A 25,080-nucleotide genomic window follows, 5' to 3' on the forward strand; every position below is an offset into this window, starting at 1 on the left:
CACCATAAGAGCGAAGCATCCTTAAGAAAGCTGTGTTCACTGAAGTAAGCAGGCACGGCTCACGCTGAATTCACCCACCAAAGCAGCTGGTTTCTGGGAAATCCACACAGACTACAGAAGCCTTTGAGCAATACATGGGAATAAACAATCCCTTTTCTCTGCCGTGTTTCTTCAGTACCTTAATGACTTTCAAAGCATGAACATTCAGACCCAAATCCACTTTCATGGAGCGAGCCAAAAAAAGAGGAAATTTGGAGTTGAGGCAATAAGTTTACATTTCACATTATATTAAATTGAGTAAAATACCATTAACTTTTCAAAGTTGCCTTAAGAATACAAGTTATATGCTCTTTATAAGACATCTCTAAATTATAACATCTAAATCATGGTAAGTCAGATTCTAAAATCACTCCCCAAGACCTCTCTCACCCTGTGCCTATGAACATGATAGGATATCAAAACCATGGTCATGTTATATTACATAGAAAATTGGATTTTGCAGATATAATTAAGTTTACTACTCAGGTGAATTTCAGTGAATTGAAAGGAAGTTTATCACCTTGGGCTAATCAAATCATGAGTTTTGTTTTCTTTTTTAAGCAAAGAGGTTATTTTTTGTTTGTTTTTCAAGGCAGAGCGTTTCTCCTGCTAAAAGGGATTCTCCTGCAAAAATAGGATGTTAGAGAAGTTCAAATAATGAAGGACCTCATTTCTCTATTGCTGATCCAGATGGAGGGGACAATTGAATATACATTAAAGAGGTCTCTAAGCTTTCTGACAGCACAGAAAGCAGGCACCTCATAACTGGAGTCTGTCAGCAGCCTGGAAGAACTTGGAAGTGGATTCTTCCCAGAGCCTCTAAGTCAGAGTACAGCTTCCCAGCACCTTCATAGGACCTTGTGAAAACCTAAGCAAAGAACCCAGCATTTACCTGGATTTTTGATCTGCAGAACTGTGAAATAATACAAGATGTTATTTTTAGGTGTTAATTTTGTCACTTTTTATTATAGAAATAATATAACGACGTGGAAGATAACTGCGTAAGAAACAATGTTAGGCAATATTATCAATAATATAGGCTTTAAAATACAAAATATACTTTACAATACTGTTATATCAATAATCTATATTCATAAACTTCCCTTTTAAACTCTAGGTAACTTTTGATCCATTGCTGTGTTTCTAGGACAGTAAGATAATCACTGTCAATATTACTATAGATACAAACTCATTCATGATTTTTATTATTGTAATAAAATATTTATTATTACCATGTTCTGTCTTTATAATCAATACAGTGTGTGTATGTGTGTGTGTGTGTGTGTGTGTGTGTGTTAGCTTGTGAATTCAGGGAGTGCTTTAGGGCTTCAGCCTTCCTTCAACAGACTTTCTTTTATTTTTCCAGTTCCCACTCCATATAGCCTTTGGCCACATCTTCTTGGCCTATTTGAATATATGATCCATGAGGCACATCCATGAGGGTTTATATTTAAACAAAAATTGCTCTGGGCTCCTGTGGTCTTAATTTGTCTACTGTTCATAATTTGCATCCTTTTTGATATTTTACAGGTTTATTTTTATATTTATTTGAAATTAGCATTAAAGTATTTCAAAAAATTACTTATACTTTTTCAAAAATTATGTTTATTTTAGAGTGTTGGACTTTTCATCAGCTCTAAGCCCATAGATATGAGCTACAAGATGGTTTGTGATGTAAACTTCATCTCCTTTGAAGTTTGATAAGATAACAATGGTAAAGTAGTCAGTTTTGGTTAGAGATAGTCATTTAAAACCTCTCCAGTTTCCTTTATATTTATTTTATTTAAACTGTATACTCTACTTAAACCATGTTCAGGAATTCATATATTCCTAGAAAATTGATTATCCACTCATTTTTTTCAGATTTATTGGCATGATTATAAAAATTGTAATACTACTTACATTATTATTGAAATTATCTGTTCTATCATTTTATCATTCTTTCAATATGTGCTTAATATGAGAATATGCTATGTTTTTCTGCTAGGTATTAGACTACCCATACACAGATCATCCAGATTTATAGAAAGAAAAGTTCATTATAACAATTATCATTATAATTTTCTTAAGGTAACAAAAATAAATTGAGTGTTTTTTTTAGCTAGGGACATGACATAAATATCAAAATTTTAAATTATATGAATGATTTCAGTATCTATAAAATTGGCAAGATAACACAAAGTTGAAGACAAATTCATTGACAAAATGTGGTTTGAGTTCAGGATATTGTAAAAAGATGAGAAAATTTTTATGTAAACGTGTATTTTAGTGATAGAATAAAATTTCAAACACTTGCCAGTGTATTTGATGTTGGAGGAGGAAAAAATGATGATCTCTGTCCGGTTTTATGTTGAACAACTCAATAGGTGATAATGCAGTTTACTAAAATGTAGAAAACTGCATAAGAAATAAGTTGAAGGAGCATTGAGAGTTTCTTCTATGATTTTTATTTTTTTACTTATCTAACTGTCATTCAAATGGAGATATTAAGAATGCAATAGGTACACCAATCTGGAATTCTTAGGAAAAATCTGAGCTGGGATTATATGCTTAATATCAGTTTAGTAATCCTCCAGAGCCCCCTTTCCATGTAAAATTATATAAGAATTCTAAAAGATATGAAAGTTGTCAGAATCAAAAAGGAACCATTTGTTTCAACCCTACCAAAAAAAGTAAATAAAACTGAGAGCTTATATAGGAAGGGTCCTCATGTATGATTGCTCACAGGGAGTATCACAAAATACTCTGTTAGAAATACATGTTTGCACAGAGGCCACTAGAAACATTAAAAGTACTTCCACAAGGATCTGCGCAGCAACTAGCACACTTGTCAGTCAGTAACCACTCTGGTTATCAATCACAGTGATCAAAGATCATTTCAAAATATTTGATTTAATCCTCTTCAATTCTTAAACTTTCCCCTTACTTCCACCCCCTTTGATGGTGCTCATAGTTTACTGTAATATGTTTCTTTTCACTAAAATACTCTGGTAGTCCCATTGCAATGATCTGCTAATTCAAATAAATATAATTATTCTTCAGAGAATCTCTCTTTGACTTTTGAAATTTAGGTTGATTAGAGGAAATATAAAGACAGAGTTTTCAGCTCTGATTTCTGTAGTACTCCTAAAATTTTGTGTTCATTTGGAGAGAGCCAGCAATAAATTGGACTGTGAGAAAGAAAGAGAAACGTTAAGATGTCTTAAAATAAAATTTAAAAATTCAAGAGAGAACATCTCAAGAAGGTGGAATTGTCAGGTGTAGGGTACAACTTCAGTGATGAAGATAAAAACAGAAATATCTACTGGGACCCACTGATGAGGCCACAAATTTGGTGACATAAGCACTTCCCTAAATCCCCATCTCTGAATATTTCTGCATTGGGGTTCAAGACTTGAACATATGAGTCTTTGGCGCATACATTTTTTTCTATTGTAAACAAATGGGATACATGTTGTTTCTCTGTTTGTACATGGAGTAAAGGCATACCATTTATGTAATCATAAATTTACATAGGGTAATGTTGTTTGATTCATTCTGTTATTTTTCCCCTTCCCCCGACCCCTCCCACCCCTCTTTTCCCTCTATACAGTCCTTCATTCATCCATTCTTGCCCCCCTCCCTAACCCTAACTCTAACCCTAACACTAACCCCTCCCACCACCCATTATGTGTCATCATCCACTTATCAGCGAGATCATTCTTTCCCTGGTTTTTTGAGATTGGCTTATCTCACTTAGCATGATATTCTCCAATTTCATCCATTTGCCTACAAATGCCATAATTTTATCATTCTTTATGGCTGAGTAATATTCCATTGTATATATATACCACTGTTTCTTTATCCATTCATCAGTTGAAGGGCATCTAGGTTGGTTCCACAATCTGGCTATTGTGAATTGAGCAGCTATGAACATTGATGTGGCTGTATCTCTGTAGTATGCTGATTTTAAGTCCTTTTGGTATAGGCCAAGGAGTGGGATAGCTGGGTCAAATGGTGGTTCCATTCCAAGTTTTCTAAGGAGACTCCACACTGCTTTCCAGAGTGGCTGCACTAGTTTGCAGCCCCACCAGCAATGTATGAGTGTACCTTTTTCCCCACATCCTCACCAACACCTATTGTTGCCTGTATTCTTGATAATCACCATTCTAATTGGGGTGAGATGGAATCTTAGGGTGGTTTTGATTTGCATTTCTCTTATTACTAGAGATGTTGAACATTTTTCCATATGTTTGTTGATTGCTTGTAGATCTTCTTCTGTGAAGTGTCTGTTCATTTCCTTAGCCCATTTGTCAATTGGGTTATTTGTATTCTTGGTGTTGAGTTTTTTGAGTTCTTTATAGATTCTAGAGATTAGTGCTCTATCTGAAGTATGATTGGCAAAGATTTTCTACCACTCTGTAGGCTCTTTCTTCACATTGCTAATGGTTTCCTTTGCTAAGAGAAAGCTTTTTAGTTTGAATCTATCCCAGTTATTGATTCTTGCTTTTATTTCTTGTGCTATGGGAGTCCTATTGAGAAGTCTGGTCCTAAGCCGACATGTTGAAGATCTGGATCTACTTTTTCTTCTATAATCTACAGGGTCTCTGGTCTGATTCCGAGGTCCTTAATCCATTTTGAGTTTAGTTTCGTGCACGGTGAGAGATATGGGTTTAGTTTCATTCTGTTGTGTATTTTATATCCAAACAAAAACAGACTTGAGTAGGACAAAGAATGAAATAATTTGGATAGAGTTTAGCAACTGAAGTCCATGAGAACCAACACTTCTAAACTTCCTTTCTTTAAGGTTTGTACTTTTTAAACCATGTTAACTATTTCATATATTTCTAGAATATAGATAATTCCATCTATGTTTTATATTTATTAGCATGATGGTAAAATATTTTAATCCTTAGTTCGTTGTACTATTTTTCACTTATCTCTTCTATAATTTTATTTTTTATAGTTTTGTAATTTTTCTGTCTAAAATGAAGGGTAAAAGTCGGAAAGGTGGAGTCAATATTCATATTTATAAGATGGGGAAATTTGGATTATGATCATATGCTAATGGAAATTAAGGTAAGGTAAGAAGTCCAATGATGCAGAAGGAACTAAGCATACATGAAAGGAAAAGTGTTTTGAAATCAATAAAAACACAGTATGCATAAAAATACAAAATAGAGTCAAATTTTCCATTATTACACAAGGAATGATGGTAAACATCAGTCTCTGTACAGATGGGTTTTTAATGTTTCTGGTGGGAAATGAAAATTTTTCCTTTTGATGAATTGTGTTTGCTCAGTGAAGTATGACAATGGAAACATGAGTGATAGGGGATAGGTCAGAGGATAGGAAGAGGCAGGAAATCTCATCTTGGAGAATAGGACATCATTTATTTGGTATTATGGTTTGGATATAAGTTATCCCCCAAAGCTCCCCTGTTATTGCAGGGATGTTTGGAGGAAAAATAATTGGATTGTTTGAGCTGTAATGAGTTCATCCTGGTTTGAATGAACCTACTAAGTGGTCACTTTAGGCAGGTGGGGCATGACTATAGGAGGTGGGTTACTGGGAGTTTATCTGAAAAGGTTCATTTCCCTGTGTCCCTACCTCCTCTGCTTCCTGGTTGACATGAATGGGGCCTCACTCCTCCACCATACTCTTCACCATGATGTTCTGCCTCCTCATGCCCAGAGCAATGGAGTAAACTGACCATGGACTGAACCTCTGAACCATGAGTCAAAATAAACTTTCCCTTCCCTAAATTGTTCGTGCTGGGTATTTTGATCACAGTTATACGAAGCTGACTAACACACTTGGAACACGGTATAATTGCTGAATAGTTTTATATCATAAATGAAATTTACAGTTAAGAGTTTAATGTTTAAATAACAGCAATTTCTATAACTTACTCTATGTCACTTTTTAAAGAGTCAGGATATGAACACAGGAAGAAAATAGTGACTTGGGTTGAGTCACAACTCAAGTTTCATACAGTGATTCAAAGTGATGCTGCAGCCCCATCTGGGTAAAGCCTGTTGTGGTGAGTCTTCTTGCAAAATGACTGAAAACTCAGAGAGAGTAATCACAAAATCTAAGTGTGAGGTTAAGATTACAGAGGGGATTTTGTTATAGGTGATAACAAGATAAGGCAGAGGGCTATTCAGTGCCATGTATCCTTAATACTGTCTTAATCAGATTTGGAGTTATTAGGATTTTTTTTTTTTTTTGCTATTTATAAAACAACACCAAAAAATCAGCAAACAAATGCTATTTTTTAAAAAATTGACTGTCATATCCCTTAGAAAAATACTGACACTTTATAGAACCTTTCTTTCTTAGCTCTTTCCCTTTGCCAGGAACATTCTATTTGAGCCACATGTTTCTACGTATTTTTTGACAGCAGTCTCGTGCTTCAGCAGCAAAAGTTTGATTTTTTTGTCTATATGTCTATATGTATTTTTCTCAAGCTAGATGGGATATATCCTATCTATCTATGTAAAACAGTTACATGACTTGGTTTCCCAGTTTGGAAGCAAGATTTGCTTTTCTAAGATGTTTTAATCATTTAAATGTGTGTGTGTGTGTGTGTGTGTGTGTGTATTTCATGTTGCTGGTTCATTTAGCTTGCTTTAAGTACCAGTGCATGTTTTTGTTTCTGTTGTTCGTTTGCTTTAACTAATCTTAGTAAGATGCAGTTCCCATGCAAGGTAATGACACAATCTAAAGGCTTAATGATTTTGACAAATCTAGACAACCATGAAATTATAATCACAATTGTTGCATAGAATATTTTCATAACCCCAAATGTTTCCTGTGTCACTTATCAGTCACTCTTCACCCAAAAGATAAACAGCGAATGACCTGCTCTACAAGTTATATTTGATATTTTCCAAGATTTATACAAGTGGCATAATATGCTATGGAGTTTATAGTCTTTGATAACTGACTTCTTTCACTTATAATATTGTTTTTGTGATTCATCCTTATGATTTCATCAGTTTATTCATTTTGTAAAGAATATATGTCTACTATATATATGCTAAAGTACTTTAATACATTTATTCATTCACTTCTTTTAATGTTTTTGTTAGTGCATTATAGTTATGCATGATAGAAGGGTTCATTTTGACAGATTCATAAATGCATATAACAATTTGCTCTAATTCAATCTCTAGTACTTTTCCTTCTTTACCCCTCTCTACACTAATTGGTCTTCCTTCTACACTATTAAAGAGAAATTTTCGATAAGTATGAAGCCCAAAATAACAAATTATTTTTATTTTACTAAGAAATCATTGCTAATTGTGTTGTAGCAAATATTTTCTCTCATATATTTTGTTCTAGAACTTTGATAATTTTAGCTCTTTGATTTAAGTCTACATACAATTCCAGTTAATAACTGCACATGATACTGAGTTACAAATGTATATGTGTGTGCATGTAATGTATAGAGAAATCCAGTTATTTGATGCTTCAAGCATTATTTTTTGATTAGCTATGTGAACACAACTAGAATTTCTTTCCATAGGAGAATAGTAAGCTGTAAGCAATACCACTGTCCTATAGGGATTGCAGAGAATAATGCCAAGTAAGGACTAGAAATATGGGGAGGTGGTGATTGGCATGCATCCCATTCGATTTACCTATAGGTCTGTGAAGAAATCAGATGGATTTGGAGAACGACAGAAGGTTTTTATAAACTCAACCAGGTACTAATGTCAACTACAGGTGCTGTTTCAGAAGTGGTATCATTGCATGAATTAGGACATTCTCTGGTACCTGATATGCAGTTCTTGATCTGACAAATTATTTTTTCATAATACCTGTTTAAAAGACCATCAGAAGTCATTTGCATTCAGCTAGGAATGCTAGAAGAATACAATTTTATTGTCCCAGCCCCATATCTCTTGTCCAGATCTTTACCTTAATTCAGTATTCAGGGACGTGGATCAAGCCTCCCTTTCACAAGAAAACCCACTGGCCTAGTGCATTGACATTTTATTAATTGGACTAAATGTGTAAGAAACCATAAGCTTATTGATAAAGGTATATTTGAGTCAAATGGTGTAAAATAAACCTGACAGAAATTCATGGGACTTCTTGCTCAGTGAGATTTTTATAGGCCCATGATGTGTTGGGTATGTTAAAATATTCCTCCTAAGGCAAAGGATTAGTTGTTGTATTTGGTACTTCTACCACCAAAACAAGTACATCAGTGAGTGAGCCATTATGGAATTTGGAAGCAACATATTCTTCATCTGGGTATGTACTCTGACCCACTTAGTAAATGAGGAAAAAAAAAACTGTTAGTTTTAAATAGATCTGAGAAGGGAAGTATCTTCATGAGGTCCAGGTTGCCATGTAGTTGCTCTGGCATATGGGCCAGATAAGAAAGTAGATGAGATCATGCTTGATGTGTCTGGAGTGGATAGATAGACTGTGTATGCTCAGATATGTGAATTAAGGAACATACCCTTAGGGATCCAAAGCAAAGCCAAGGTACCTTATTCAGATAACTATTCTTCCTTTGAGAAAGGTCTTATGGCTTTCTACTGTACCTTAGTAGAGACTCAACACCTAATCATGAGCCATCAAGATATCAGTCAAACTGAGTTGTCCATCATGAGTTGGGGATCGTCTGATCCACAATGCCATAAACTGGAATATGTACGCACTTTATTGTCAAATGAAAGTGATATATTCTCAAGAGTAAGCTTCAGAAGGCCCTCAAAATGAGGAAATGATCAAAATGCCTATGGCTGCTGTTCCCACAAGGAATCCCTGCCATCAATTAACTGAGGAAGAAAAATCTCAAACCTGATTTATGGATGGCTGGCAACACTCTGCAAGTATGAACTACAGTAAACAACTATTGTGCTATGTGCTCTTTCTGGGATCTCCCTAAAGGAGAGTGGTGAAAGGAAATCCTTCTAGAGAACAGAACTTTGTACAGTCTATCTGCCTGTTCATTTTGGTTGAAAGAGTAGAGGGTCACACGTAAGACTTACATTGATGAATGAGCTCTGGCCAGTTGTTATACTAAATGCTTAAGGAATTGGAAGGAATATGATTAGAAAAGTGGTGACAAGAAGCTCTGGAGAGGATATCTGGATATACTGGCAAATGGGTAAGAAAAAACATGAAAATGTTGTTTTCCATGTGAATATTCATCAAAGAGTGACCTCGGCAGCAGTGTATCCTATCAACCAGATAGGGTAACTCATACCTTGGATACAAGTCAGTCTCTTCCCACTTACCCTTGCCATTGTACAGTGGGAACCTGGGCAAAGTAACTCAGCAACATGGACTTTCACTTATCAAAGGAGATCTGGCTATAGCTACTGCTGAAAGCCCAGTTGATCAGCATCAGAGGCTTACCAGGAGTCTCCAGTATAGATACTACCTTGTGGCAGTTGATTACATTGTACTGCTTTCATCACAAAAGATGCAGTTTTGTCTTACTAGCCTAGAAACTTTGAATAAATGTTTGTTTTCCCTTAATGGAATGCTTATAACATAAGTATCATACATGAATTTATACAATGCCTTATTTACTATTGTGGTATTTCATACAACATTGTTCTTAATCCAAGAACTCACTCCACAGCAAATGACAAATGGAAATAGGCCTATACTGGCAGAATTTACTTCTCCTAGGAGGTTCCCCATCGTCCTAAAGTAGCTAGCAAAGGCTCAGAATATATGTCATTCACATGTTATTTTAAAAGACATTTTTGATTGATTTTTGAAGTATATATACTTTTCTTGTATAATAGGTTATGAAAAATATGAAAGCATTTTTAAAATACAGATATAAATTTTTTTAAAGTTTAAACAGTTAAAATACATGTGGTCTAAATACAGGAAGACGTGTACTGTTATAATGAATGTAGTCTTTGCAACCAGAGCTGAATTCCAGTAATTAAAGTCAGTTCTGCTCTCTGGGTCACCTTGTACTAAATTCCTAAACTACTTTAGCTTTGGAGTCTTAATTTGTAAGATAGAAATAATATCCTTTGTCCTAAGTAAAATTTAAATGACAGAATACATGTGAATGCATATCACAGACACTCTGACCGATTAAGTACTTAGAAAAGGCAACTACCTCAGGGAGAAAGCAAAGAAAGCAGCACTATAAAATCATTGCACATCTGTTTCTAAACAGGTATTTTTTTTCCTGGCCACATGAATCCTGCAGCATGAAACCAAGCAGTGGTTGATAAAGTATAACACAGTTTTCAAAGATTGTTTGAGCTTAGAAACCACAGCAACTTCCCAAGTACATCCTCTAAAACTCTATAAAAAACCACTTCTATCATAGAGCTATTATGGAGAATTCTTTCATACCATCTTTCTGATAATACCAATTAGACATGCCAGTTTTCTTAATTTAACATTGATATACATTATTCACTTTCTCAAATTTTTGTTATTTTAATTTACATGTTCTTCAAAGTTTTTAATTTTTGACTTAATTCTTCTATTTCTCGGTTGCCTTCAGTAATACTGGATAATGCCTTCAAAGAATTTTTAAATTAAACTCTCATATTTTTCATTTAGAAAATTAATTTTAACTACTTACTAAAAACTTTGTGAAAAAATCATACTTGTTTCTTGCTTATATTATGAATCGCATCTTTTTTCTTCAAACATTTTGGTAGGAGGAATTTTATTTTGTTTCTTGCAAATTATTGGATATATACACTTTTTTAAATATCTGCTGCCTCCCAGTATTGGTGGCTCTTTGTTTCCTTGAAATGTAGCCATCTTTGTTCTTGAGTTGTTATTTGACCTTGCATTATAGAAATTTAAGCTCCTGATAAGGAGATGCTTTCCTCCCAAGAACTTGTATGTGCTCTTGCCAGGAACCTGCTTTTGCTTCCAACTTAAATGTCCTGCAAAAATATAAAAATTCCCATTAAATTCCCTTCATCTGCTTGATGCCCAGAAATATAATCTCCCACCAACAATTCTGTTATGATTACTTTCTCATAAGGCATTTTGATAAACTGAAAATATTTTAAAATCAGTAAAAACAGATGTTTTTAAATTATCAGAATAGTTTTAATAGACAAATATATAAGTTTAATGCCAAAAATACAGTTTCTTATACACAAGAGATATGTACAAAATTAACCATGTGTGAATCATCAAATCACAGCTTTAAAAAATTATGTCACATTTTTTCTGATAAAGTTAAATTAGGAACCAATAATAAAATGTCTAATAATGTTACAGAAGTCAAAGATTCATAAGAGTCCCCAAATTTTTATTCATATTCCCATCATTGGGCAATTGTATACATAAAAGTTAATTTTTAGAGTGAATGGAGAAACCATAAACATTAACCTTCATTTTTTTTTACATTTTATAGTGCATGATTAGAAGGAGAATATAAAGCTCATTTTCCATTAGTGTGATAACAGATGGTCATCTAGAATGTAATGCAATGCCCCATAGAAAATAAGTAGTCCCAAAGCATCACTTCAGACAAAGTCTGGTGCTGTGAATAAATTGTTAGTTTTTCACATATTGCAATTGAATTAAAACCTAATCTCAGCCTCAAAAGAATTGTTATTATTAGTCCTTGATAGTTTCAACAATGTAGTATATAGTTTCTTTCCATCTTTTTTACCATACCATTTCTATTTTCACTTATCTAGAGATGACCTCCTTTTATTTTGGTCTAACTGCATTGTAAAGAAAAAAGAGCAAGATATTCCAACTGATGTTAAATGCTTTTCAGAGTGTAATAGGATAGTTGATGTTCAGAGATTGTCTGTCCTGAATGGTGTTAGTACTGCTTAGAGATGGCATAAATGGGTAGCTGTTGTTACTACAGAAACTTTTCTCTAAATTATCAAACTGCAACAAACTATTTGGCTGACTGACATCCTATCTTCCCATTCATTTTATTTGTCCTTTTTTTCCTCAATAGTGTATGTTTTTCCCTCAATTTCCCTTGCTTTAATGAGGAATTAAATGCATGGCAAAAAAAAAAAAAAAATTGGATGTGGGTTTTAGCTCAAAGGGGAATTTCATGTCTGATAGCACTCTGTAGTGAGTACTATTAGAATTTAACACCAGTGATTACTCCCAATTTAACATTGTGTTTGGGGCACTGGAAAGAAAGAAATCTTTCAAGACCATTGTATCCTTGCTAAATATTGGGAAAATGGCCTAATGTTAAAAGACAATCCCCAAATCATTGGACAGTTATTAAGAATATAGGCAGATTGGTGTGCCTTTAGTGAAAGATATTTAAAACCAGTCATAGTCATTTTTAAGAAATTAATTTACTTAGGACTTCCCTTTGATATTTTAATAATTTTGAAACTCCTGTTGACAATTGAAGAATATGGATTGTGTCCAAAAGTGTTAACAAAATGATGTGACCTTGTATAATAATGAATTTTAGCAGATGTCATGAATAAACCACTTAAGCAAAATGTCTTATGACACTCTTGAAAAAGACATCAGATAAGCTTCCACCCAGACTCCGCCGTGTTCAGTCTTTTAGGTCGTGGAGCCGCTGCGTCGACCTCTGGGGCCTTGCCGGGACTCAGCGCTTAAGTATCACTATCCCAAGCCCAGCTTTTACTGCGGGCGCTCCGGCAAGCGGTCCAGCCTGCCAGAGACTATGCAGCGCAAACATCTCCATCGCCAAAGGCAGGCCCGGCCACCGGGCGCATCGTGGCAGTCATCAGTGCAGTAGTGGATATCCAGTTTGATGAGGGATTACCACCTATCCTAAATGCCCTGGAAGTGCAAGGCAGGGATACCAGGCTGGTTTTGGAAGTGGCCTAGCATTTGGGTGACAGCACAGTAAGAACCATTGCTATGGATGGAACAGAAGGCTTGGTTAGAGGTCAGAAAGTCTTAGATTCTGGTGCACCAATCAAAATTCCTGTTGGTCCTGAGACCTTGGGCAGAATCATGAATGTCATTGGAGAACCTTTTGATGAGAGGGATCCTATCAAAGCCAAACAGTTTGCTCCTATTCATGCTGAGTCTTCTGAGATTGAGATGAGTGCTGAGCAGAAAATTCTGGCGACTGGTATCAAGGTTGTGGATCTGCTAGCTCCCTATGCCAAGGGTGGCAAAATTGGGCTCTTTGGTGGTGCCAGAGTTGGCAAGACAGTGCTGATCACGGAGTTAATTAACAGTGTTGCCAAAACCCATGGTGGTTTCTCTGTTTGCTGGTGTTGGAGAGAGAATCCATGAAGGCAATGACTTATACCATGAAATGATCGAATCTGGTGTTATAAACTTAAAAGATGCTACCTCCAAAGTAGTGTCGGTGAATGGTCAAATGAATGAACCACCTGGTGCTCAGCCCAAGTAGCTCTGACTGGACTGACTGTGGCAGAATACTTCAAAGAGCAAGAAGGTCAAGATGTACTGCTGTTTATTGATGACATCTTTTGCTTCACCCAGGCTGGCTCAGAGGTATCTGCCTTATTGGGCAAAATTCTGGCCACTGACATGGGTACTATGCAGGAAAGAATCACCACTACCAAGAAGGAATCTATCACCTCTGTACAGGCTATCTATGTGCCTGCCAATGACGACTAATCCTGCCCCTGCCACTACCCTTGCCCATTTGGATGCTACCACCATGCTGTCTCATGCAATTGCTTAACTGGGCATCTATCCAGCTGTGGATCCTCTCTACTCCACCTCTTGCATCATGAATCCCAACGTTGTTTGGCAGTGAGCATTATGATGTTGCCCATGGAGTGCAAAAGATCCTGCGGGACTTCAGATCCCTCCAGGATATTGCCATCCTGGGTACGGATGAGCTTTCAGAGGAAGACAAGTTGATCGTGTACCGTGCACAGAAAATACAGCATTTCTTGTCTCAGCCATTCCAGGTTGCTGAGGTCTTCACAGGAGTATGAGCAGTTCATCTAATTAAACCAAGAAAAGCAAAACAAAACAGTGGAAACTCTCCTTGAAGGACTGAGATATTAATTCTGAGTATAGAATTTTTAACAGATCTAAATGTGGAAGAGTATGCTAACAGAGGGAGCAGACCTCACTTTTAACAGAAAAGTAGTTTCCACTTATTTAAAAGAATTGGTTGGGGGTCTGAGGTTGTGGCTCAGTGGTAGAGTGCTTGCACCACATATATGTGAATGATAAAGGTCTATCAACATCTAAAATATATATATAAAAACTAAAAAATTGGTTGAGAGTCTAACTTTTGTAGTTTCATAGAGACATGGAAGAAAAGATCAGAACCATGAAAAAATTATACATACTCTTCAGTGTGACTCTGAGAGCTGAACCTTAGGAGATTGGTGGACTTGAAGGAAACATTGTATAGTCAGAGAATGAAACCTGATTTCAAGTCTTCTGCAGAGCACAGAAATTCATGGCATCTAGCTCTGTCTTAAGATGATTCCATATTACCTCCTGCCACAGGTATTTGGCAGAAGCAAAGGGAAACTATTGGATAAAAATAATTTCCTAGATATGAAATTATTAAATTAATAATTTGCAGAACACTTGATAAGATGATCAGTCACACAAGATTCAAGATAATAGTGATTCACATCAGTAGGAATGGTTTCAAGAGTATACAGAAACAGGGTGCTTCTAGATATTGGAATGAACCCCCACAAAATTTACAGTAATTGTAAAATGTTCAAAGAAAAGGTTCTGATATAGAATTAACAAATATATGCAATATCAAATATGAAAGAAATTGGTACTTAAATAAGCAAACTAAGAACTCTCTGAATGAGTTTAGTTTTAGACACATTTGAAGAGAGAAATTTTAAACTGATCAAAAGGATATGTGCATCATAAAGCACTAATAAGAGAATTGAAAGATGGAAAAATCAAAGTATTCTGATAAAGTCTAATATGTTGATCATTGGGGAACAACAGCTGAGAAAAGAGAATGGGGAAAAGCAAGATCCAAAAGCTTTATTCGTGAAGAAATACCCATCTTGATGGAAATTATTCATCAGGTTGGAAAGCAAATTGATGGGAAAAAAATCCTGATTCTGAAACCCTGTTGTATAGCTGCCAAAAACCAAGTACAGAGAGGTGAAAAGAAGTATCCAGGCATGGGAAAAGAGATTGACTCTATCTTGGAGAGTCTGGCTTTTATGCTACTATACACATTTTCTAAACCCAGGAATGTTCTACCACTGACCTAAATCCCCAGCCCTTTTTATTTTTAATTCCGAGACAGAGTTTCACTAAATTGACTAAATTGCCCAGGTTCCCACAAGTTGCTGAGATTACCAGGCCTATGCCACTGTACCTGGCTAGACGACATGCTTTAATTAGACCTTAAATTTCTTTTCTTTCTTTTAAAATCTGTAGAAAATATAGACATCGAGGAAGATCACTTCTGTCATTACTTCTTTGAATTATTGAATTATTGTTACACAGTGTAAATCAATGTGTGTGTGGTAGTCGAGTCTCTCAACATATGTACATGTATATGTAGTTTTTCTACAACAAATATATGATTTAAGAAGATAAATGTAATAAACTAGCACAAAACTATATATGTACAAGAAAGAAGATAAGGAATCATGTATTTTGTGTGATTCACTGTTCTTCAGATTTATAAAAACGGTAAAGAAACTCATATTTTCTGAAGGACAGAGACATGCAGTCATGGAATTACAATACTTTTAGTTGTGTACAATACCAAGGAAAATAGGAAATATTAGAAAAGCAAATGTTTAAGAATCTAGTCCAGTCCAAGAAACGTTAAAGTATATTTGCAAGGACAAGTAATTTGTAAATTGAGATTTGAAGGATTAAAGGCAGGCATTCAAGTGAAGAAAGGTGAGCTGGAACAAAGGATTTTAAATGGACAGAACAACATGTTTAATGGTCTAAAATAAATCACAGCAAGGTTGAAAATTCAGAAGAAATTTAGTATCAAGTATGAGAAAGAGGCAAAAGAGAATATAAAAGTAGATAGTGATATGTTCCTCCAGAGTCCCAATATTAACTGGTATTTAAGTGTTTGAACTGTATCACATCAGACTTTAAAATCAAATATAAACATTGCAAAAATGACTAAATTGTCTGTACAAAGAATACATAATTTAAGTAAAGCCAGGACTAGAGATTTGCTGGCAGAAGACTGATGTAGTGACTTGGATGAGATATCACATGGAATGCCAGTAATGATTTGGGGTGGATAATATAGTTAGTGAAATTTTTAGACCCTTAAATCTAGAAGACAAAGTAAATAAATAAATGTGATAAAGACATATGAGACAAAGAAACTAAGCCCATAAACCAGCAGACAACAGTGAGTACGATAAAGAGAGGAAAGGGGGAGAAAAGAACACTAACCATGGAAAAATACAGGAAGTTAATTTCTAAGCAAAGAAGGTGCAATTCTTCAAAGGTGCAGCACTTCCTAATTGCAAGCATGATGAGCAGATGAAGTCACAGCCATATGAAAATAAAAAGAAATGTGACCAAAAGTATGGCATGAAACTTTTTATCAGAAAATACAGTTTCTCTGAATCATGAGAAAAACCTCCATAGTACTTACAGAAAATGACTTGGGAGCCAGAGTGCTATACTCGGCCAGTCAGTGGAGCTGAAGGGGAAAAAAAAGATATTTTAAAGATATTCATGGACTATGATATTTCTTATTTAACACTCCTTTTTGCCCAATGGGAACTAACAAGACTATCACAACATGGAATTATATATGATAAAAGAAACAGCAATTTTACACAACTGCATTGATTGGAGACTTAAAATTACTAGCTTGGAGCAGAGAAAGGAGTCACAAGTTTAGAATAAGTGAAAGAAAAGAAACTGACCATCCTCTCGAAGAACATAATTTTTGTCCTGAGGATATATAACAATACATTTCAAGTTCATATATTAAGAAAAAAGAATGACAATTAGAGAATCAGCATAAAAGTAATAAAATTACAGGTTTAGGAGGGGTGAATCTTACATACTAAATCCCAATTCTAATATTTTCTTTGTGTTATGATTAATGTAGCTTACTCCATCTTTAAGAATTATTTTTAGATTATTATTTGGAAAACGTATTACATACACACACAAAACTAGGATAAATGCATGTGAAAGATGTTTTAATATCACAATGAACGTTCATTTCATAATGCATGCATTCTTAATTTATGTTTGCTTTTTCTATTTGCTCTAATTCATTAACATAATTTTTCTGTCATCTGTTTAAGAATCTTAAATCTGTGCAATCTAAAGTCATTTAAGAAATTTCATTTCTTAAGGGATTACTCTGTCCCTTTTACCTTTCTTAAACCTCTTTGTATCAGCGTGTCTCATTACCATGCAATCTCATTTAGTGTCAGAGTTTTCTATTTATTTGTTTTACCTCTGCTCTTATCCTTAATTCTCCAGATGTTCCACAGGGTTCTCCATCTACTTATGAAAATGTCTAGTCCAGCTGGGGTGATGTTGCATGCCTGTAATCCCAGCGGCTCAGGAAACTGAGGCAGGAGAATCTCGAGTTCAAAGCCAGCCTCAGCAAGTCAGGCACTGAGTGATTCAGTGAAACCTTATCTCTAAATAAAATACAAAATAAGTCTGGGGATATTACTCAGTGGTCAAATGCCCATGAATTCAATCCTCCAGTACCCCACACCAAAACAAAAAAAGGAAGAAAATGTCTAATCCAATGTGACATAAGTAATTTGTGGCTCCTGACTAGTAAAGTGATTGGAGATATTCCTTACACACGTTACGAGGTTTTCTCAAATTTCTATATTTTCCGTTTCTGTAGACCCTCTGTAACACTTTTGTTTGTGTTAGTGTTTTGTTTGTGTGTGTCCATTAATCTCTATTTTGTGTTAAGTTCATTTTTAAACTCATTTTTACAAATGTTTAAACTATTTTGATATGTTTGGAAATTGAAGGGGAGGTTGACACATGCATTCAGAATTCAACTTGGACCGAATATCAGTGAAGTTTTCTTTCACACTTTGAAAAATATAAATAATATTTTTCCTAAAGTTTTCTCCATTTCCATATCATACATATTTCTGAAGAGTTAAAGGCTTTATTCATATTAATGGAGTGGCTATGAAAAGATCCTCTGCGTAGGAATAGCAAAGGTAAATAAAAGGCTGTCTGTGTACCAAGAAAGCTTCCCAGGAGATGAATATTTCCTTTCTAGTGTAATCTCTCATCTCCTGATTCTTTTCTGATAAGGAAATCTGTGAAATATTTTCTAATGATTTTGAACAGTGGTTTACTTTATTTAAAGGCAAACAAAAGAGGAATAATACTGAAAATTTGATAGATTATTAAATTCATGTAGCCTATAAAGTTTCATCAACAATCTTTGTACAAATATCAATATTGCCTTAGAAGGAAGTAACATGAGTTGGTTTTCATCCTCAATTTTTTAAATTAATGTGTAGATTGTATTTTGTTAATATTACTGCTAATGATATGGCAAAATCTATTCCTTTTTTTGACAAGAATAAACTTTGCCATTCAGTCTAAATATGGTTTCATAGCTGATTGTCTAAAGATGTGAGTAAAATTTAAAAAGAGAAGAGTTCAAACACTACCTAAAAATATCAAGAAAATTCAGCTTGGGACCTGCTGAGTTTGGTAAAAATGATGATGAAATCATTCCCTTTTTAGCAGGGTAAAAGGACATATGAAAATTGGCATTCATCATTGAATCCTGCCGGAAGAGTGTTTATTGTACTCAAAAAAGGTATAATTTTATTATTCAGCTTTACATTTTTCTGAGTTATGACTTTATATTTCCATGATATGATAGTTACTCCTAGAAATTTCCATTTAAAAATTGGTCTAAATGCATAGAATTGTTCAATCTTTACCAAGCCTTTTAGTTAACTTTAATATTAGATTATGCTTTTAAATACAGCCTAATCATGTACCCATAGCTAGTAAATTTGTTATTTTATGTGAATTTAAATATTGTCAATGCCTCTAAATTTTTTAAAATATATATATATCCATGTTAGAGTTACAAAAAAAGTTAGGGAAATTGTAATTTCTTCCTATACACATGGAAAATGTATCTTCAGTAAAAAATATTTTAACCCAAACCCTTCAAAGATAGAATTTCCAGGTACCAGCTAAAAACAATTCAAGATACACAGGATAATGAGAATTCATGAAAAAGAAATCTGTGCTTTGCATACAGCTTCATGATTTTAACCAAATTGGGAAACTTCAGAAATAATTTTGAGCTACTGTCTGTTTCTATAAAAAAGCTAGTAGATTTCTGATATGCAAGCTTTATGCAGAGCAAGAATTTGCAGTCTAAGTAACTATGGAAGTGTAATCACTTTTGTTATAAAATTATGTTGCAGAAATACAAAAGAAATTCAGAGATACAAATTTAATGACTGTATTTACAGTTTCTGATCTCAGTGTATTTTTGAAATAATTTTAAAATATGCAAATTATATAATCAATCTGTACCTACAGCTTATCAAAATAGCTGATTGCCCATTAGAACATCTGTATGTATTGCCTTATACATAAAATTTAAAACCTAAGTAAAACATCCAAACAACACAAGTGAATATCATATATAGGTAGCCTGTGTATATGTGTATACATAATGAGACACCATAAGTTCACCAGAATAACCAAAGTTTCAAAAAACAATTCAGAGCAGTAACAAAAAAGTTACAATGCCAGGATACCAAGTGTTAGAGAAAGAAGCAATGGGAACTGTCATGCATGCACTGCTAGTATATGCTAGAATATTGGTAAAACTGCTTATCTAAACTTCTGAGCATTATTAAATGAGACATATTCATGTATACCTTGTTAAATAGTAATTAAGCCTTTTGGTAAATAGCCAACAGAAATAGATGTGTGTGTGTGTGTGTGTGTGTGTGTGTATAGTTCTGCAAAATTAAAAGCCAGAAGGCCAATTAATAAATTAATACATAATACATAAATAGTTAAGTATATATGATTATTTATATAATGGAGAAATTCTCACAAATGAAAAAAAGAAAGAATGGATGCATTTTATAAACACTGAATGAAAGTAGTGATATACACAAAGTATATGTATGAATGCATTCGGGTATCCTCAAAAAGTTAAAACTAAGCACAGCAGTCTCGGCTAATATTAATTCAAGTACTATGTACACTCTCGACTGGTGTTTAATGACAAGAGAGAAAGCAAAAGGAGAGATTTTGATTTTGCTAAGGTTTTACATATTTGATAACTAAATTAGGATATTCTAGAAGTTAGGATATTCTAGAACAAGAAGGATGAAAATGTGGGTCTGATTATAAACGGTGATTTATTGGGGTGCCTTATATGATCAGAAGCTGGGTATTCCCATAAAATGACCATCTGTATACAAGAGAGCCAGAGGAAGCAATAGTTTCTCAGCACAAGAAACTAGAGAACTCATAGAAAGAGGAACAAATGATGTAGCTTCAGTCCAAGACTGAGGAAGTGGAACTTCCTGATCAGAATTCAGAATAGAAGAGTAAAGTAGATGAAGTTCAGTGTTAACAGGTTAAGGGAGTCGCAGTCAGTACACCTACTCAAGAAAAATTGATATTCCGTCATCTTCTGTTCCTTCCTTCTGCTTTTTACTCCATTCAGGGGCTCAGCCTATGGGATGTGTCTTCAGCATGGGTCCTCAGGATGAGCGTGAGCACCCACCACCCATGCCACTGTAGGAAGACACCCTCGCCATGAGAATACTTGGGGACTCTCTCACTTTGAGCCAGTGTAGGGCATTCCCTTCCTTTGACCTGGTACAGACAGACTCACTCCCTTGACCTGGTGAAGATGGAGTCACTCTCCTTGAGCCAGTGTAGACAGGACCTTCAGCTGGTGACCGTGGCCAGGAGAAAACCCCCCTGAGGTGTGTGAGCCTGTGGGGGGCAAGTGTGGGAGAAGTCCCATGTGAGAAGGCACGGGCCCCTCAGGGTGTTCTATGGCATCATCTCCATGATGCTGGGTGTAGGGAGGGCAGAGGTGGGCCAGTGGGCAGGGCCATGCCTGCCTGCAGCCTTGGCTGGGCGCCTCCTTCCCACCCCAGGTCACATCTCAGGACTGTTGCTCACGGTGTTGGACAGGGAGTACACAGGATTTCAGGAGTGGGGGTGTCAGTCCACCTTATGGATGCACTTTTACATGAAGACCGAGTGCACCAACATGGAATCGCTCTCACCTTTGGCTTCTATTGATACAGTTTTGTCAGTCCACGTGGACAGACATGAAAAAGAAGCCATGGTCAGGCTGGTCAAAGAGGGTGGCTTTGGACATTGTCCCTCTGACATCTGCACAGGCCTGGCACCCTGGGTGCTCTGACAGCGGCTTCTTGCTCTTACCCTTAGTGGTCAGAAACGGATGCCTTGTTACAGAGTGCATGTCAGGGTGGTGTGGTTTTTGGTGTAGATGTCTTTCACCTCTTGGTTGGTTTTATTACTAATTTTATGGAAGCTATTGTGAAGCACAGTGTTTTCGTCATTTCCTCTGCAGATTTGGTATTGCAGTGAAGGAAATGGCCTGCTTCATGTGTACATCTTTAATCCTGCTGCGTTGGTCAGTTTTTTTTTTTTTTTAATCAGCCCTAGAAGTCTCTGGTGATTTTTCAGGAGTCTTTCACATACGGGATCTTGTAGTTCTCTTTGTATCCCTTGAATTTCCTTCTCTTCCCTGATTACCTTGGGGATGCTTTCAGGTCTGTGTTGTATAGTAGTGGGGAGAGGGGACAGGCTTTCCTTGTTCCTGCTTTAGACGACATGCTTTCAGTTTTGCTCCGCTGAGAATGATGTTGACCTTTGTTTTGTCATTTGTAGGCTTAGAGAGGTTGAGGGAGGTTCTCTAAGTTTCTCTAAGTCTTATAAAGATGAGTGAGTGCCATCTTTGGCAAAGGCATTTTTGGCATCTGTCCACATAATCCTGTGATTCTCGTCCTGAACTCCGTTTAGGTGGTGAACTACATTGATTTGCGAATATCTTCTATGGATATTTCTAGGATTATTTTTCTCCATGGCCTTCAGGTGTAACATGAGTTCGTTTATTTGGCATCTTGGTGTGTTACAATGCTCTATTTAAAATAGAGCAACCCATACCAGAAAGTTTGTCTTAGACTGCCTTCACTCAGTCCCATAGATTCTTAGTTGTCACACTTATGTCCTGCTTTGTTTCTAAGGTTTTGTAAATTTCCAGACTAATTTTTACTGCAATTCTTTGAAGTGTGCAGTGTTTAATGTCCTGTTGTAGGTGCTAGCATAAATTTCTTGTCACTGATTTCTAATTGCAATCCATTCTTATCTATCTAGCAAAATGCAAGGAGTTCCCTGTCCTTATTTGTTTTGACTAACACATGCTCCAGCCCCTAAAATATATCTTTTATGAATGTCCAAAGTGCTGTGAGTAAAAAGGGAATTGCCTAGTCCATAGATGAAAAGTGTTATTATTACCTTTAAGGTCCTTCAATTCATAATCTGTTTATTATTTTTTCTACTGAATTTTTAGCTCAATTTGTTCTCTTAGTTTTTATTTTCCAGAATTTTGTTTGGTTCCTTTTCAGGATCTTTATCTCTTCCTTAACACAAATCAAATTTAAAAGAATCGCACATATAATCGGTGTTTCCCTTAAGCACAAAAGACTCAAAGTAGACAACCATGCCATGAAAGAAAATCTCATAGGCCTTGGGAAGTAAGCACACTTCTAGGTAACCTATGATTCAAGGAAGTTGAAGAGGTGGACCAAGTGAAAGTGTATAGGATCTGAAAGAACGACACAAAGACATGAGTCAAAACTAATCGCCGGAGCAGTTCTGTTTTATTTTTAAAATGTACACACTTATATAGGGCTGGGAAGAGGCTGATAGGTCAGGGTATGAAACAGGGCGATGGTTAATTGGGTGAGCCCTGTTGCTAGGGGTCTGGGTGGGTGTCAAGTGCCGATTGGTGTGAGTTCACACCAGCAGGAGAAGGTATGAGGAAGTTAAATCAGGTAAAGAAGCTTGGTCAGTGCCATGTTGGGAAAATTAGAAAAGTGATCTTAAATTCCTCCCTTTTTGTTTTTATATTCGGGATGGGGGCGTCGTTCGATCTGGCTACTTCATGCTGGACGGGGGCGAAGTTTGGGAAGGGATAGGGAAGGTGAGAGGAATATGGTCAAGAGACCCCATATCAAGGCCGAAAAAGGGAGGGTTTCCTGGGGGTGAGGTTGATGAAGGTGCCCTGTAGCCACAGATCCTGAATGGCTTCATTCCATCCCTCCAAGTGGTGGATAGGTGGGATGAGCTAGATGTCCTGGTGGAGGGCTGCAGGGAAGGAGTTCCACAAGGTGATCATGGTTTCCTCAGCAGGTGGTGAGATGTTCTCTGGAGGAGACACTGAGTTCATCTGTGGCTAGTAACTGATAATTTCTTAGGAGAAGCTGGTTAAAGGTCTGGTTAGAAATTTTTCCCAGCTGATTCTGGAGAAATTTAATTAGGCAGGGTAGGAAGAGACAGGCAAGGAAGATGATGAGTAACAGACCTAGGATTAGCCACATCCAAGTCAAAAGGGGAGATTGAAGCCACAAGGAGAAGGGGGAAACCATTAGAGGGTCCCTGTAATCCTATGGCTAGGTCCTATAGTTTAATAATATTTTGTTCTACCATGCCAGATTCATTGATGTAATAACAGCATTCCTCTCTTAGAAATATGCAGGTACCTCCTTTTTCGGCTGTGAGGAGGTCTAGGGCCCTGCGGTTTTGAAGTATTACCTGGGCCAAGGAGGTGACCTGTTTTTGTAGGGAGGCTAAAGAGGTAGCAGTAGAAGTCAGAGCATCTTCGAGCCGGTTGTTGATGTCCTCCACAGCCCATAAAGATTGACCAACGGCACCACCTGAAAGAGCAGCTCCAGTGACAGAAGTGGTTAGTAAATGATTTTTTTCTGAGTGCTGTATATTGGAAGCAACCTGAGAAACCTGAGTGTCCGCGGGGACGTATTCAAGGGATCCATGGGGAGCATACCAGCTGCTATAGTAAATGGAGGCTTTTACCCCAGAGGCCCAACGGGGGTCCTGGGAATCCCGGATGGTGAGTGTAAAAGTGTTGTTTGGGTGTTTGAGAAACTGGTTAGAGGCGGAAGAAGCATGCATTTGTGAATCATATAAAAGCAGATGTAGGGGCTGAGGAGAGGTTGACTACTAAACACCCTAGTGGTTGCAGGGAACAGAATGGATATTGGCCTGGAACAACCCTCTGGTGGGCAATCAGCAGTGGCTGCCAAACTGGTGGTCTTGGTCCTGTGTTCAGTGTACATCTGTCTGACTTCAAATCTCCAAACATAAGAAGATGCAAGTGTGAAGGGGCGCTAAGCAGGAGGGGAAGAAGCAAGAAGGACGATTTTAACCTCTTAGGAAACATCTTCGGGTACAGGCTCAAGGAGAGAGATATGAGAAAAATGAAGCTTTAAGGGACTGTGAGGGGAGGGGGAACAAGAGTAAGTATTTTTTGGTCCATGAAGAGGTGTCACGCAGTTTCAGGATGGATTTCTTCTGGGCTGGATGGACAGGAGGCTGGTTTGAGCCTAGAAATATGAATCCATGGGGTAAATTGGTTGTGGGGGAGTGCTAGCTTAGCAGCTGTTGGAGTACATAAGATGACTTCTATAGGTCCTTCCCATTTTGGTTGTAAAGGGTTTCTTTCCCCCAAAGTACAGTAATAGACAGATTGCCCAGGTGTCAAAGGAAAAGGGTTTTGAGAGAGACTGGGATCAGGAAGGAGCCAGTCCTGGTGTTTCCATAGTTTGGTTCAAAGGTGGAAAAGAAGGGGTAAGGCATATTTGTCAGAAATAGGTCAAGGTTTGGGCGAGAGTCCAGGGGGAATGAGAGGGCGGCCGTACATGACCTGGAATGGGAAGAGAAGGGAGGGTTTCTTGGGCAAGGCTCACAAGCGTAAAAGGGCCAAAGGGAGTAATTTAACCCAGTTCAAACTTACTTCCACAGCTAGGTTAGTGAGGATATCCTTAAGGGATCTATTCTTTCAACCTTCACTGAGGCCTGTGGGCAATAGGGGCAGTGAAAATGCCATGGGAGAGAGAGGGT

General features: G+C 36.6%; 1 pseudogene; it reads left to right on the top strand.

The window, feature by feature from the left end:
* Window positions 1-7,644: 7,644 nt before the first annotated feature.
* On the top strand, window positions 7,645-14,420 carry LOC124985532 (ATP synthase subunit beta, mitochondrial-like; annotated as a pseudogene).
* The last annotated feature ends 10,660 nt before the right edge of the window (window positions 14,421-25,080 follow it).

The sequence above is a fragment of the Sciurus carolinensis genome, chromosome 5 (genome assembly GCF_902686445.1).
Source record: "Sciurus carolinensis chromosome 5, mSciCar1.2, whole genome shotgun sequence".
NCBI lineage: Eukaryota > Metazoa > Chordata > Mammalia > Rodentia > Sciuridae > Sciurus > Sciurus carolinensis.